General features: G+C 39.5%; 1 protein-coding gene and 1 long non-coding RNA gene across 3 annotated transcripts in view; one reads left to right on the forward strand and one right to left on the reverse strand.

Annotated features, from left to right (window-relative positions):
- The window catches only part of NPHP4 (nephrocystin 4), a 941,192-nt gene that overhangs the window by 74,371 nt on the left and 850,751 nt on the right, over positions 1 to 16,070 (forward strand). The window lies entirely within an intron of this gene.
- LOC144754614 (uncharacterized) lies at positions 1,077 to 5,033 on the reverse strand. Its single transcript, XR_013594751.1, has 2 exons — positions 4,374 to 5,033; positions 1,077 to 1,327 (listed from the first exon to the last, which is right to left on the reverse strand). It is a non-coding gene; the product is annotated as an uncharacterized LOC144754614 (long non-coding RNA).

The raw sequence follows: 16,070 nt of genomic DNA on the forward strand, positions 1-16,070 counted from the left end.
GGGGTTCGCATGCTTCTAAAACACCATAAAGTCAGATGCCACATGATTGAGGAACACACAGCCAATCAGGGCTTAGCACATGTAGTGATCACAGGCTCCCTATGGCGAACATCTGTACACGGTATCCACTGGTCACACTGTGAACATGCGAGGTCGAGACCCACCTGTAGTAACCATTTGACCACTAATTTATGACTCCAAAGGCAGCAACCAACATTCCTCACCATAAATGGTATGCCAGAAACGTTTATAACCTGTTGTGTTTTTACAAAAGAAGGACATATACCAATTGTAAATTGAGACAATCCTCCGATCTCGTGACTGTAACTGGTATCCCGGCCATAATGTCTAATTAAACAAACTGTCCCTGTTTCCCAAATGCCTTTTGTCTTCTATTTTTTCCAAAGGATTTCAAACTGAAGCAATATTTCTGCAAACAAGAAATGTTTTTCATTTTGCAGATGTGAAATGGCATTGACAAAAAAGCATTTTCAAAGACAAAACATTGGGTAACTCCATTGAAAAGTGAGACCTATTGTCTTTGCCTGAGCTTGTTCTAATACGTTTTCTTAAATGTTTTGTAATGTATGGTCTGCATTACTGCCAGTGATGTTTCAATAAATGATGATTAACACCAATTTGTTTGACCACCAACAAATTCAAATGCACAGACACAAAACTGTTTTTGATACGGGCACAAGTCTTAAATGTGCTAGGTTTAAACGTGTCTTGTAGCAGCAATAATTTGCAATATGAAAATGTACACCCTCCATATTTTGACCAACCATAACAAAAAAACATGAATACTTTAAGTAATCTGCTTGCCACTAACATAGCTACTGCTAAAAGGAGGTAACAAAGAGGAGCACCTCATAATACACTCACTAACCACACACTGTCAACTATAAATAGATCTTGGAAGTTTTACATTTCTTTTCTCGCAGATATAGTGTATGAAATTAAACTGTAGTACTTTAACTGCATAAACTCAAACAAGCCCATCTCCTGCTGAAAGAAACATTTCCTAGCTAACGTAACGGAAATTTTCAATTCTATTAAGGACTTGGAGGCGAGGATTATGCCTTCCTTCTTCACTTTAATACATAGCAGCGAATATGATAAAAGAAGACTACATTTCCCATGAACCAAAGAGAAAGTGTAGTTAAACAAGAAATACATGGCAACAACCAATCACCAATTATGAACCCAATGTCCAATCAGGGGCCAGCCAGCCCAACATAGTCCATCAATAGTGTTTTCTCCTCTTTCTGAGCGCGTAGACAGCATCCCTCCGCTCTTCAGGAATCTTGTTTTTGTGAATCCAAGCCTGAGGGCAAGAGGAACATATTACCGGAGGAACAACTGTGAAAATGTACAAAAAAACTGATATACATCTCAGGACAACTAGAATCATAATGCATATGAATGAACAAACCATTACTTACTGTGGTACGGGGCGGGGTCTCCTTCAGGAGACAAGGGCGGGATAATCCTCGCCTCCGAGTCCTTAATAGAATTGAAACTTTCCGTTACGTTACCTAGGAAATTTTTCATTCTATGTCAGGACTGGAGGCAAGGATTATGCTTGTTTAAAGCTTGCCCACAACCAAATGAGCCATATTCAGAATCTGTTTGAAATAAAACCACTTGGATATGGAGTCTGATGACCAATCTGCCGTGTTGAGTATATCCTCTAGACGCGCTCCTAGGCTGAAGGCCTTCGAAGCCATAGGACCCCTCGTGGAGTGTGCCCCAAACCGACTAAGGCTTATGCCCGCTTCTTGCATCACCCAGCGAACCCATCTGGCAATGGTGGGCTAGAAAACAGCCTTAAAAGGCTTCCGAAGTGAAATGAGGAGCTGCCTCTCCCCTGGGGGGCGAAACTCCTCCTTCATCTCCTCATATGCTTTGAGGCAACGAACCACCCAAAGTTTCGGAGAATCAGGAAACTGTGGGTAGGAAATCAATCTGGAATGGCACGTAGTGCGTCTGAGTAGAGTGAACTTTACACCATCAGGAGTAAAAATTCTGCTAGAAATGTCTAAAGCCCGCACATCTGACACTCGTCTACAAGATATCAGGCACAGAAGCATGGCCCGTTTTGCTGACAATTCCTTCCTTGAGAGGAACCTATTCGGTTGCCAAGATAAAAATAGGTTAAGAACCTGATTAACATCCCAGCGGGCGGAATAACGAGGCTCAAGAGGCAGAGACAGGCGGATGCCCTGCAACAGACTACAAACCAGGGGGTGTTCACCCAACGGAGCTCCATCCACCGGGAAGTGGCCAGAAGAGACGGCTGACCTGAAGATATTAATGAACCGATAAGCCAAACCCTCAGAGGCAAGTTGGGCCAAAAAGTTCACTATGTGGACCACATCCGTGACCAAGGGATCAAAACCCTGTCGCAAACACCAATGGGCCCATCTGCTCCACACAGATTTGTACCTTTTGACAGTACTGTCTACCCACGCTTTAGAGTTAAAGGTCTCAGCCTCTCGCGAAAAGGCCAGGGGCTTCCCATCTACCTCGGAAGTAGTTCGGGGACACTAGAGTGAGGAGTCCCTTGTGGACTCATGAGAAAGGTCGGAAACTGGGTGAATAGGATTGGAAAATCCCAAGAAAGTTCCAGCAGAACTGGAAACCACACTTGAGACTCTCACAGAGGGGTGATCATGACCAGATCCACCGCTTGCCTGCGAACTTGCGCTGTTGCCCTCGTAATCATTGCAAAAGGTGGAAACGCGTAGCCCAGTTCCGCACTCCAACTCTGGAGGAAAGCATCCGTCGCTGATGCCAGAGGGTCAGGCCACCAGCTGAAAAACGCGGAATCTGGTGGTCGAGTCTGGACGCAAAAAGGTCCACCGAGAAAGGGCCCCAGGGGTCGTTCAGCCTCGCGAAAACTGACTGGTCCAAGCGCCATAGGCTGGAATCCCGGAAATGGCGTGATTGGAAATCGGCTTCCAAATTGTCTCGGCCCGGGATATACTCCGCTGTGAAAGAGACCTGATTGTCGAGGCAATACTGCCAAAAACTCGCCACCAGATCAGATAGGGCTTTTGATCTGGTGATTCACGTAATGGACCGCCAAGACGTTGTCCATTTTCAGGAGCACACATGACTGCACTGAATCCCTCGTCCAGCAACGTACTGCGAAGGACCCTGCCAGAAGCTCCAAACAATTTATGTGTAATTCTGCTTGTCTGATGACCACAGCCCTCCTGTAGATAGGTCCCCGCATCTGGCTCCCCAACCAAGCCTGCTGGCATTCCATTCTATAACCATGTCTGTGGCGGAACCGAAGATTGCCCTTCCGTTCCAAGCCTCCATGTGGTCCAAACCACCACTGAATTTCGGATCTTGCCTCGATGGACTTTGTGAGAATACGGATACCCCTTGCGTAGGAAGAAGCCTTTGAGGCGTTGCAGAGATATGTAATGGAGGGGGCCTGGGAAAATGGCTTGGATGGAAGCGGATAAAAGACCCACCACCCGGGCCAACTGGCGAAGGGAAATCCGTTGTTTGGCGAGAACACGACGCAACTCGTGACGGATCTTGGCAACTTTGCTGCCCGGAAGACTGAGCGTGGAGGATGTGGAGTCTGACGAACCCCAAGAATGTAATGCTCTGAGTAGGCTGCAACAGAGATTTCTTCTCGTTGATGACAAACCCGAGGTCTTGAAGGAGCGACACCGCCATCTGAAGATGTTGCGACAGGCGCCGGGGGCAAGCCGCCATCAAGAGAAGAATGTCGAGATATACAATAATCCTGACACCCCTGGACCGTAGGTACTCCACTACCGGTCTGAGAACCTTGGTGAAACACCAAGGAGCCGACGAGAGACCGAAAGGGAGAGACGTGAACTCGTATGTGCGGTGACCCCAGATGAATTGGAGAAACCGCCAGTTGGGCGGGAATATCGGGACCACAAGATAGGCATCCTTGAGGTCCAAATGGACCATCCAATCGAGGGGCCGGAGAACGTCTTGGAGGAGGTGGATCCCCTCCATCTTGAAATGGCAGTAAACCAGCCATTGGTTGAACTCGCCCAAGTTTATCACCGGCCTCTTGCCGCCATCGATCTTGTCGACCAGAAAAATATTGCTCAAAAAACCTCCGGGATGTAGGGTAGAAAGCCTGATAGCGCCTTTCCTGAGAAGAGAAGACACCTCTTCTTCTACCAGGAGGGCATCCTGCATGGAGAACTGAATAGGGCGAGAAGGGGTCCTTTGCACTGGGGTCCCTTCGAACTCTATATGAAAACCCCTCACCGTCTGCAGAACCCAGGCATCATGTGTGATGGTCAACCAAACCTGGAAGCACTCTGCCAACCGCTCCCTATGTCTTGTGGGGAAGAAGGTAGAACTCTCACCTGGGCTAGAGGTTGCAGCTTCTCCACGGAATCCTTTCCCCTCCGTCCACGTGTGGGGTAAAAGTTTCCGAACCTGGACTGGTCCTGATGTTATCCGGGGCCTCTCTGGTTGGTCTGGCGTTGCTGACGACCGGCCAGGTGGCCCCTTTCTCGGCCAGCCCCACGAAAAACACCGGGAAACACCTTTTAGATAGTAGACTGAGCTCGATCTAGCGAGGTGAAGGTATTGACAAATTTACAGAGCACCTTCACAAAAGGTTCGCCAAATATACCACCTTGGTCAATACCCCCCGCCTCTGAGGCCGCCAGGTCCCCTAATTTTGGATCAATCTTAATAAGAAGGGACCGGAGGCGCTCTGTGGAAAGGGCACAATTAGCGTTGCCCATGAAGAGATCACAACTCGCTGTGCCCAACCTGACAAAGTCTCAGGGAAAATAATAGAACCTGATTCCTTTGCCTCCTCCGCCATATCCAATATTTTCATGATCAGGCCGAGGGCGTCCAGGAGTTTATCCTGGCAAGCCCTTCAGGATCTGTCTATCCCCTTCTTGGGATCCCTGATAAGTTTTGGAGGAAGGTGTGATCCAGCGGGCTATAGAAAATATATCATAAACTACGCTACCCAACTTCATAACCTATAAACAAAATTCTATACTAAATATGGACCCATTTATGAACCTGATATATTTTGGGCCTACTGAATCAGGTGGTCAGAATAAATCTATATACACATTATTTACAAACTATAAACATTTTATACATTTGCAGAAAGAATATTGTCATTAGAATAAAACCCAATCATTTAAACGACCACCATAGGCGACGTGATCTAGCTAATGGTAACCTATACTTCTAAATAACCAAGACCAGCTTGTTTGTTAAAAGTAAGATTTTATTTTCTAAATTATGGTATATATGTTGTAAGTTTTATAAATGAAATTTATTTGCAATAAAGCAAGCATGATAGTAAGAAATAAGAAAAATACAAATTAAGCAATTGAATCAATTTAAAGAAATTATATAAAGTTTAGCATTTCTAAAACCTATTTCCCTAACTGAGCTAAATAGACAGAAATTAAAGTAAAGTTCTTTGAGGATTCTTACGTGCTCCACGCAAAGTCCAGCAGCACATCACCCTCATCGGAAAGTCAGAAAGCAGCAGCCAGCCCAACCCTAAGGGCATGACTTTTTATACCTTTCTACGCTAACTAAACTAGCAAAGGAAAGTTTTCAGAAATACTCGACGTCCCATTGGCTGAGAGTGACAAGTGACATGTCACCCGATTCTTAAAAAGTTCCACAAAATCATGTCTTACAAAGACCATTGTCTCTTCCACGTGAAGCCAGAGGCTTCCTGCGATTGCAACTTTGTTTTAAGTCATCCTCGCAGCTTCCATAGTCTTACGGTGTAACTTCCGCGGATGCCAAGTTAAGGACTGACAAAAAGTTCACTTTCGACCTTGGCCATGTCCGACAGAATGATGTCAGCTCATCAGTTTTTGCTTTGTGAATGCAGCTTCAATAAACGTTTTAATTCAGAATGGGCGTCTCGTGACTTTCTGCAGAATTACAGATCAGCTTTTATTTTGCGGCTCAAATAGCTAGGCCTCAAAAGCAGGCAACTTATGATTTCTAGTATAAAACAAACACAAGAAAAGTATTAATGTAAGAAATAAAGTATATTCTGTATCCACCCCATGGTTTACTAAATAATTAACCCACCCGATTAATCAAAATGTTACCTAGCCATTGCAAACAAATAAAGCAGCGTTTATATTTACCAGTCTCCGTTTTTCTATGAGACCCATATGCACCTAGAATAGTAGAAATGACATCACACAGACAAGGAAAAGCAAAACAAGCACATGCTTATTTTAAATATGCAGCAGTTAGTAATGACAAAAACGAAAACAATAAATTATTTTATTATTCTGCACGAACAAAAAAAGATGCAACATTTATGCACGTTTATGAGCACACATGTTAGTCCCCCCATGTGTAAAGTTTAATCTAGGTTGTATTAGCACGACATATCACAAATCATTAATAATTTTATTCATGTTATGGAAATGTGACTTTGCGAGTTTAAACAAAATTTTGTTTTCTATCTCGCTCCATCAACTCCCTCATCTGGTGATTAACAAATCACCACACCAGCACTCAAAATTTTGGTAAATTAAATTTATAAGAAATCGATTCAAATTCATTGTATTAGTAAACCTAAAAGTCTGTTTCAGCATAATCTTTACAATTAGCATGACGCTCTCTATGTAACTCCTGCAACTCAATCTCCCTTTCCTCTTCTTTTCTCAGTTTATAGATTCTTTTCTTTTCTCTCAAATGATTCTTTCTTTTATGCAACAAACAACCTACTTTAGTCAAAATAAAAATAAATATAATTATAATCAAAGGTGCCAGAATCTTGCCAAGAATTGAACTTCCGATATTATGAAACCAGTTTTTAATTGCTTGAAACCTATTTGAAAGTTTCCCAGTAAAATCTTCTTCTTCTAAAGGAATTATTTCAGAATGCATTTGTGTAATATTCTTAATATACATTTCAATATTCTTACTTTCATCAGGAATATATGTACAGCAATGTTGGACATGTAAAATGCCACAGACTCCTCCCTCTTTTGCAAGGAGTATGTCTAAAGCAAGACGATCTTGAATTACCATGGATCTAATTGCAATAACTTCAACATTCACTAATTGAAACCCATCAGCAGTATCAGTTGATAATCTATCAACTATAGTGGACAATTTTCTGATTCTCCCTGCATTTAGGGTTATACCAACAAAAGGTATTACAGCTTGGAAAATATCTCCCAGAACTTCAGTAAAAGTTTCTCTTTTAGCTCTATTTACATAATTATGAATTTTAAATAATCCTTCTGAATCTCTGTCAACATGAAACACTTTAGGAAAAACAATTCCCACATAACAAGTTCCATACCAATGGTCTGGAAGGTTGTAGTAGGCTTTGTCACCACAAACAAAATAAATTCCAGGAAAGATAGGATCTTTTCCACCTTTAAATCCCCAACCTCCCATAATCTGATAAGTATCTTCACAGTTGCTTGCACCTACAAAATAATTATCAAAAAGTGTGTTATCTCTTCTAATGCAAAGCTTTCCACTAACAGGTTTGTCTATGTGAATTGCAATATTTTCAAGCATTTTGCCATTTAGTTTCTCATCCTCTTTTTGCCAGAATGATGACTTAGTCTGCTTGACTAATTCATTTCTCTTATAAATTGCTCTTCTCTCCTCAACCATATTCAGAAATTTCTTCCCTTCAGCACTTAATTTACATGTTAGATTATTCTTGTAAGCATACTCATAAGTGAGTTCGTTAGTAACAAGGAAATATTCTCTCATTTGTTTAGCTTTCTTATGCTTATTTAAAGCATTATCAATCTTGACATTAGCAAAAATCTCATCATAATTTGAATAGTAATATTCTAAACGACCAGTTTGATAAAATAAACTAGTTAATACACTACATGTAACAGCATAAGTGAGAGGAAGCATATTATATGTTACTCCCTCAGAAACAGAAGCGGGTAACTTAACGCATACATAACAATCCTTTGCATCCATTACCTTTACATATTCACTCAAAAGCTTTGTGAAAGTATTGCTTGAAAAATCACCTATTGATTTATCTTGATGAATGTTAGGCTGATGATCAATAACTTTTGCAGATGTACTATGTTTAGTTTGGCTAACCAGAGCTTTGCTTGTTAAGTTAACTTTGTGTAATTCTCTATTCATTTCTAAAGGTATAATCACTGCTAGTACCAACCAGAGCAGAACTAAAATGAGCAGACACACCAGAGTCATCTTACAGCATCTTTTAAAAACAGAGCATTTTGAAGTGCTCTCCTTAATGTAAGGCATTTTTAGGTTAGTTTTAGCCTCAAAAAAAAATAAAATTAAAAATAAATTTTAAAATTTATATACACCCCCCTTTTAAAATATTTTTTCTTTTATTACCCTAAACAAGATTTCTTCGACCTTATGTCATACATAAGTTTTCTTCTATTAGACAGTTTTTCTTCGACCTTGTGTCAACTAACAGGATTTCTTCAGCCTTATGCCAATTTAATAATTTTGTACTTCAATCATTGTCACTAATTTCTTGGATTTCGTTTTCTTCTTCACTACTATCATATATGTCTATAACAGGTGGAATTACTAAGTAAGTCCACTCAGGAGACTTGTATTTCTGGTTTGGTCTAATTATTCTCTTCCCTTTTCTTGATATCACTTCTATTTTCCTTCCAACTCCAACCTCTTTTCCAGGACTCTTTTGACTACTGATTTCTTCAACTTGTTCTATTGGCTTTTTAATCAATCTGACTCTCAATCTTCCACCAGGCCAGTAGTCTGCTTTTCTCACGTACTTTTTCTTCGGTTCAGAATTATTCGATTCAGATTTCCAAGTCCTTTTCTTTCTGCTTCCACTTCCACCTTCCACGTCACTTTCCTCAGTTTCGTAGTCTGAAATTTCAATTGACTCAGGAACTTCTCTATACGGCAATTTCACTCCTTCAGGAACTTCACTTTGTCTTCCATCACTGGTACTCGGTAATTCGTTCTCCTCCTCTTCCTCAATTACCTCTAGCTTCCCAGATTTCGGAATTTTGTTCCTTACTTCAGAGTTTGTTCTCTGCCTTTCGATACTCTCCTGGTCTGAAACTTCTTTTGGTTCAGCTTCTCTGTCTTCAACATAGACAACCGAATCCTCAGTTATCTTTCCTTTTAGCAGATTCTCTTCACCTTCAGAATCTATTTCAATTATTTCTAAGTCTTTTCTTGACAGATTTCCATTCACTGGCACAGTTTCCAGATGTCGACTTTCTTGTCGATCTTCAGAATCTGGAATTACTTCACCTTCTGTTCTGTCTTCTGCTTCAGAATCAGAGTCATCTGTGGTATCACTTTCAACATCAGAATTCTCAGGAGTTGGTATTGGAATAGTATGACTTGGATGAATCCAGCGCTTCAATCCTCTGCACTTTACAGCATTAGTAGTGATCAAGATTACCTGCCTAGGTTTCTGCCATCTAGGAGATAGACAATTCCTCCTCCGATGTACTTTCGTTCTGACCCAGTCTCCAGGTCTCAGATCATGTGTCAAAACTTTGTCATTTGATTGTGCTTCAGTTCCCACCTGATTAGACACAGAAGTTACCATATCAGATAACCTTTTACAGTAATCCAAAATTGCACTGTCATTTATGCTCAACAGTTTACCTACAGGTACAAAAGCTTGCCTCATAACTCTTCCCATCAAAATTTCATGAGGACTCAAACCTGTCTTTTTATCTGGTGTACTTCTTATTGACATCAAAACAAGTGGAAGAGCATCAGTCCACTTAACTCCTGTCTCTAGACACATTTTTCCAATTCTGTTTTTGATAGTTCCATTTATTTGTTCAACCACACCTGATGCCTCTGGTCTGTATGCACAGTGTATCTTCTGCTCAATGCTCATAGCTTCGCAAATTAACTTCAACAGTTTATTATCAAAATGGCTTCCTCCATCACTCTCAATAGTGACTGGAAAACCGTACCTTGGGATGATTTCTCTGAGCATTAGTTTTGCTACTGTAATTGAATCACAATGTCGTGTAGGAAAAGCCTCTACCCACCTTGAGAATAAGCATACAATTACAAGTACATATTTTAAACAGTTGTGTAAGGGCATTTCAATGAAATCTATTTGTAACCTGGTAAAGGGACCACCCTCTCGACCAATTATTCCTGTCCCCACCACTGATTTTCTGTTTGGATTCATTTGTTGGCATGACAAACACCTTTGACAAAAAGATTCTGCAATGGTTCTAAATTTGGTATTGAACCATGTTTCTTTAAACAGTCTGACCATAGAATCTCTTCCTAAATGTGCAGGACCATGATATAATCTGGCCATGTCAGAAATCATGCAATTTGGTAAAACTACTCTGCCATCTTTGTAAACCCACACTCCATCTTCATCACGTTGTCTACAATCTGATCTTAACCACTGGTCTTTTTCTTCATCATCTGCTTCGTTTTGTAAATCTCTAATCTCATTCCATGTTTCTACAATAGTTGTTAGCATTAATGAATTTGAATCAGTTTCTGTACTTCTATTCCGATTGTAAGAATAATTTTTCCTTGCGCAGTACTTTGCTGTTTCATCTGCGAAGGCATTTCCTTTGGAAATATAATCAGTTCCTCTAGTGTGTGCTGCACACTTGACTATGGCAATTTCTTTTGGCAATTGTATTGCTTCAATTAATCTTCTAATGAAAACTGCATTTTTAATTGGTGATCCTGTTGATGTCATGTATCCTCTCTGTGACCAGAGTTGTCCATAATCATGCACAACTCCGTATCCATACTGGCTATCAGTAATGATGGTAACTCTTATATCCTTTGATATTTCACATGCACGAATTAAAGCAATCAATTCAGCTACTTGAGCTGAACGAACTCCTTCAAGACATGATGCTTCTTTAATGTTTTCGACTGTACAAACTGAGTATGAAGCTTTCAAGACACCACCTTCGGATCTTAAGCATGAGCCATCTACAAAGTAGACAAAATCCGATTCAGGCAAAGGTCTGTCTTTGATGTCTTTTCTTGGTTTTGTGCAGAATTCCATGACATCTAAACATTCATGTTCTGTCTCAATGTCATTAACAATTTCAGAATCAGGCAGTAATGTAGAAGGATTCAGATTCAAACATCTTGAAATCGAAACATTATCTGCTCCTAGTATGATTTTCTCATACTTTGTCAATCTGCTACTTGTTAAATGTTGAGTCTTACCTCTTGTCAGTAATATTTCAACTGAATGAGGCACAAAAACTTTGACAGGAAATCCCATAATGATTCCTTCACTTTGTTCAAGACTGATACTTGTAGCTGCAACTGCTTTTAAACAACCTGGTAATGCTTTTGCAATTGGATCAAGAACTGCAGAGAAATATGCAATAGGTTTCTTTAGGTTTCCATGTCTCTGAATTAACACAGATAATGCACATCCTTCTCTCTCACTGCAATACAGTTCAAAATCTTTCTCATAATTTGGCATACCCAAAGCAGGAGCTTGGCATAAGCTCTTTTTCAGGTTTTCAAAAGATTCCATCTCAACATCATTGAGATTAATTGGATCTTTTACATCTGATTTGGTCAGTCTTTGTAGTGGTTTCGCAATTACTGAAAATCCACTTATCCATTGTCGACAGTAACCTACCATTCCCAAGAACATTCTGACCTGTCTTTGTGTTCTTGGCGGTAACATTGCTTGAATCATTTTTATTCTCTCTATTGTTACTTGTCTTTTTCCCTTTGCAATTCTGTGACCAAGATATTTCACTTCCTGTTTGCAAAACTGTAGTTTTGCTGGGGACACTTTATGTCCTTCTTCTGCAAGGCGATTTAACAGAATTATTGTGTCTGTTACACAATTTTCTCTTGTCTTAGCAGCTATTAACAAATCATCAATATACTGCACCAACGTAGACCTACCTGGTAAGTCTAAATCTTCTAATGATCTTTTTAACAGTTCGTTAAAGATTGAAGGACTTTCTGTATAGCCCTGAGGGATTCTTGTCCATCCAAGGGTCTTACCTTGGAATCTGAAAGCAAAGATTTCATAACTGTCTGGGTGTAGAGGAACAGTAAAGAATGCATTGCAAAGGTCAATGACTGTGTACCATTCAGCATCATATGGAATCTGAAATAGAATTACTGCTGGATTTGGAACCACAGGACAACATGGAATAACAATTTGATTAACCTTTCTCAAATCTTGTACGATCCTAAATGTTCCGTTAGCCTTTTTAACTCCCATAATTGGTGAATTACAAGAGCTACTCTTCATTTCTTCCAATACACCTTGCTTGATTAATTTTTCAATTACAGGTGTAATACCTTCAATTGTTTCTGTTTTCATTTTATACTGTGGAGTGTTTGGAAATTCTATTCCCTGCTTCAATGTAATTTTAACAGGATCTACGTTTTTCATCAGACCCATCTCATTCCCAGTAAAATCCCATATTTCAGATTTCACTGTTTCTTTTAGCTCTTCAGGTAAATCTTTGTCTTCAAATGCAGGAAACAATTTTGTTTCTTCTGCTTCCATCATCATCATTGTCATTCTGTACAAACCATCTTCCTCCATTGTTTGTAATTCAACTCCTTCAGGAGAACAATATATTCTGCAATTCATTTTACATAGGATGTCCCTACCTAATAGATTTACTGGACTACTATTACAAACCACAAATCTGTGTTTGTCTCTGTAATTTCCAATTTCAACTGGTACTGGATCAGTTAAGTCTGTTTTAATTTGCTGATTACTTACTCCGACAACTTGGATGGTATCCCCAGAGAGAGGTAGGTTTTCAATTTCTACTGATCTAACAGTAGAACGGGTAGCACCAGTGTCCACTAGAAAAGTGATGTCTACATCATTAACTTTCCCGTTTACATAAGGACCAGACTGGTCAACCTCAAGAGTGGCTCCAACAACACACTCTTCCTCCTCTCTCGGGCACCGTCAGCAATAATCATCAGAATCACTGTCTTGGCTTTCTGTCAATAAAAACTGTTGTGAAGCATTTTGCATTTGAACCCTTTGCTGCTTTTGCTGTTTTTGTGGTTTTATTACCTGTTCACATCCCTGAAATCCCACGTTTGGATTATATTTTTGAACTCCCCCACAATTCGGAAAAGGTGGTTGTGGCAACTGGTCTTGACGATTATTCACCTGTTGTTGTTGCTGTTGTTGTAATTGTCGCTGAATATTAAATTCATTTAATCCCTGTTGCATCTGTAGCTGTTGCTGCACGTTAACACCATTCTGCATCTGTGGATTCAATAAGGGATTCTTTAAGTTTCTAGGAGGATGAGGACACTCGTCCCTCCAATGTCCAATTTCGCCACAATTAAAACAAGGTAATCTTTGTTTCAGTTCTTCTATCTTTGGGCTAAATTTCTTTTGGAAATTATTACCTTTAAACTTTCCTTGTATCTGGTTCGTATTTCCAGTTTGAACAAAATTAGTGTTCTTATTTCCCATGCTGGCAATCTGTTGCTCAGCCACTTTTACCTGTGCCCACATGGCTTTCTCCTTCAGCTTTTTCTGTTTTACTTCTAATTCATCGCTACAATATTTTGCTTTTCTCAGAATATCATCAATAGATAGTGCTTGCCATCCGACAATGCTAGTTCTGATCATTTCTCCAATTTCAGGCTTTAGTCCATAAACAAATCTATAGATAAAATGACTCATGTCTTTCTCATCTAATTTTTCATAACCACTGTATTGTTTAAAGATTAACAGTAGTCTTTCATAAAAAGAATGAACTGATTCTTTTGTTTCCTGCTCTGTTCTTTCTATTTTAACCCAATCAACTTCTTTGGGTGGAATTCTGTTTTTCATCCAAACAATTACTTTCTCGTAAAAATCCATTACAAGTGGATTTGGGGCACCTGTTTCTTTGATTCGCTCAGGTTCTGTTTTTGGCCAACTAATAGATATTTTACATTCTGTCCAAAGATCAGATGGAACAACAATGTCAAAAAATCCATCCAAATCAATCCACAGAACTTTTGACACTTTGATAAATCTATCGACTTGCCTGTACCACTCAACAGGTTTCTCTCTTAATTTAGGAAAATCATTTGTGAATAACAGAATGTCTTGTCTCGACCATGGGACATGAACATATCCTCCACCTGCAACTTCTCTCATTGGAAATTGTTTTGACATTCTTTCTAATCTTTCATCTTCCTTCCTTTTAGTCCATTTCACTCTCCATTTGTTCAGTTCTCCTAGCTTTTTGATATAGACAATTAAATCTTTAATGTGAACTATTCTTCCCATTGAGTTCAAACTCTCAATGTCGCTTTCTGAGAAATCTAATCTGTAATATTTTGCAAAATTCTTTTGTTTACTCACATCGATTTCAAGTTCTGCAGCTAGATCCTCTAATTGATCATATTTATTTTTCGTTTTCCATTGAATACTTTTGCAAATGAATAATAGTTCATCATCCCGATAGTAATTTAAACTATCTGGGCCAATTGTTCCAATTATTAATTCTTCTATATTCGCCTTTAATTTGGCCACATCAAGCTTTGGTGTAGTTACCCTGACTTCAGGACTTCCTACATCTGACATAGCACCCATTGGTGTTTTTGGAGATAAATCCTCATTAAAAGTTAAATCAGGCATTCTCGATCTAGAAGTGTTTAATTCTGTCAAATCTGAATAAAATTTTTCAGCAGGCTTTTGAATTTCTGTATTTAAAGGAATAGTTAATCCAGTTTTGTTTGTATTTCTTTGATCAAATACAGGCTGAACAGGACCTATTGTTACTGGAACTGTGACAGCTTCCATGCCTTTTGTCATTCTTTTGATTAATTCTTCTTTAGACCTTAAGTATTCATTATAATCGACCTCATCAACATTTCTTGTTTCTCTTGTATAATCTTTTGGAGGTTCCCTTGCTCTTGGAGTCATTGAAAAATGTCTACCCTCATTTCGAGCATTCTCAAATTCTGGTCTTCTAGGAGTTTCAGTGATTTCACAATTATTTGGATAAAGTTTAGGAGCTTCATTAATTGGAGGTGCACTCGGTGAAGTTTCAGTAGAAACCACCGGAGTAGACCATGATCTAGGAGGTCTCAAAGGCTGATTAGGCTGTTTATTTCTAGCAGTTGTATATATTTCTTCCATAATTGCATCCTCAGATTCACTTTCCATAGATTTTCCTGTAGGAGAACCCATTACCATTTCATGAATTAAATACAATCCTTCACTCATGTTTCCCTGTCTCCACATTCGCAATCTATCTTCATGAGTTTCTCTTTTCCATGATGGATTTTTAGAAGGTCTTTTAATTCCACTAGCTTCTCTTTGTAACTGATACATCTCATCTTCCCACTCAACTAAAGCTTCAAATTGAGTTGGTCTCGGTTTTGGAACAAGAGCATTCATTTTCTCTCGTAAGTTTCTTAAAACTCTTACATTAAATGAACCATCATCAGGCCAAGCCAAAACACCATCGTTTTTAGTATAACGTTTCCAACTGTCGAACCATAAGACAGTATGATATCCGTATTCACCTTCCATGTACGCTGCAGGTGTTTTATACTTATGAAGTAGTTTACCACCTCGCGTTTCGATTTTCTTGTCAGGTGAAAATAAATTCTTAAATTTCTGAAATAATGTTGTCTTTTTCTCAACATGTTTAAAATGATAACTCATTTTTAAAAGTTAAATTTAATTCACAAAATCGTTCGTAAAATATTTCCGGGATGTTCCGCAAAACAACCAATCCGTGCGCGAAACACACCAACAAGCCAATGGCAGTTGAGTTGCGTCACTTTTCAGCTCGACCAATAATTTTGGAGATTTTCCTAAGGACCAATCAGCTCACAGGCCGTCAGAGACTCAGGAGCCAATCAGAATACAGCTTGTGACGTAGGTCACCCAATCCCAGCGCGGCTCTGTGACGTACACAGCAGCTGCGGTTTCTCGCTTCTCACTCCTGGCGCTTACCCCTCCTTCACAAAATCTTTTCACAGCGCCATTTTAAGAACACTTTTCAGTGTAAATTAATTCTTAACAATGACTTATAAAGACAACATCTGTTCGTTTCACTAATTAGGATAGTTTACATACATTC

Source organism: Lissotriton helveticus, chromosome 5_1, assembly GCF_964261635.1.
Source record: "Lissotriton helveticus chromosome 5_1, aLisHel1.1, whole genome shotgun sequence".
Taxonomy (NCBI): Eukaryota; Metazoa; Chordata; class Amphibia; order Caudata; family Salamandridae; genus Lissotriton; species Lissotriton helveticus.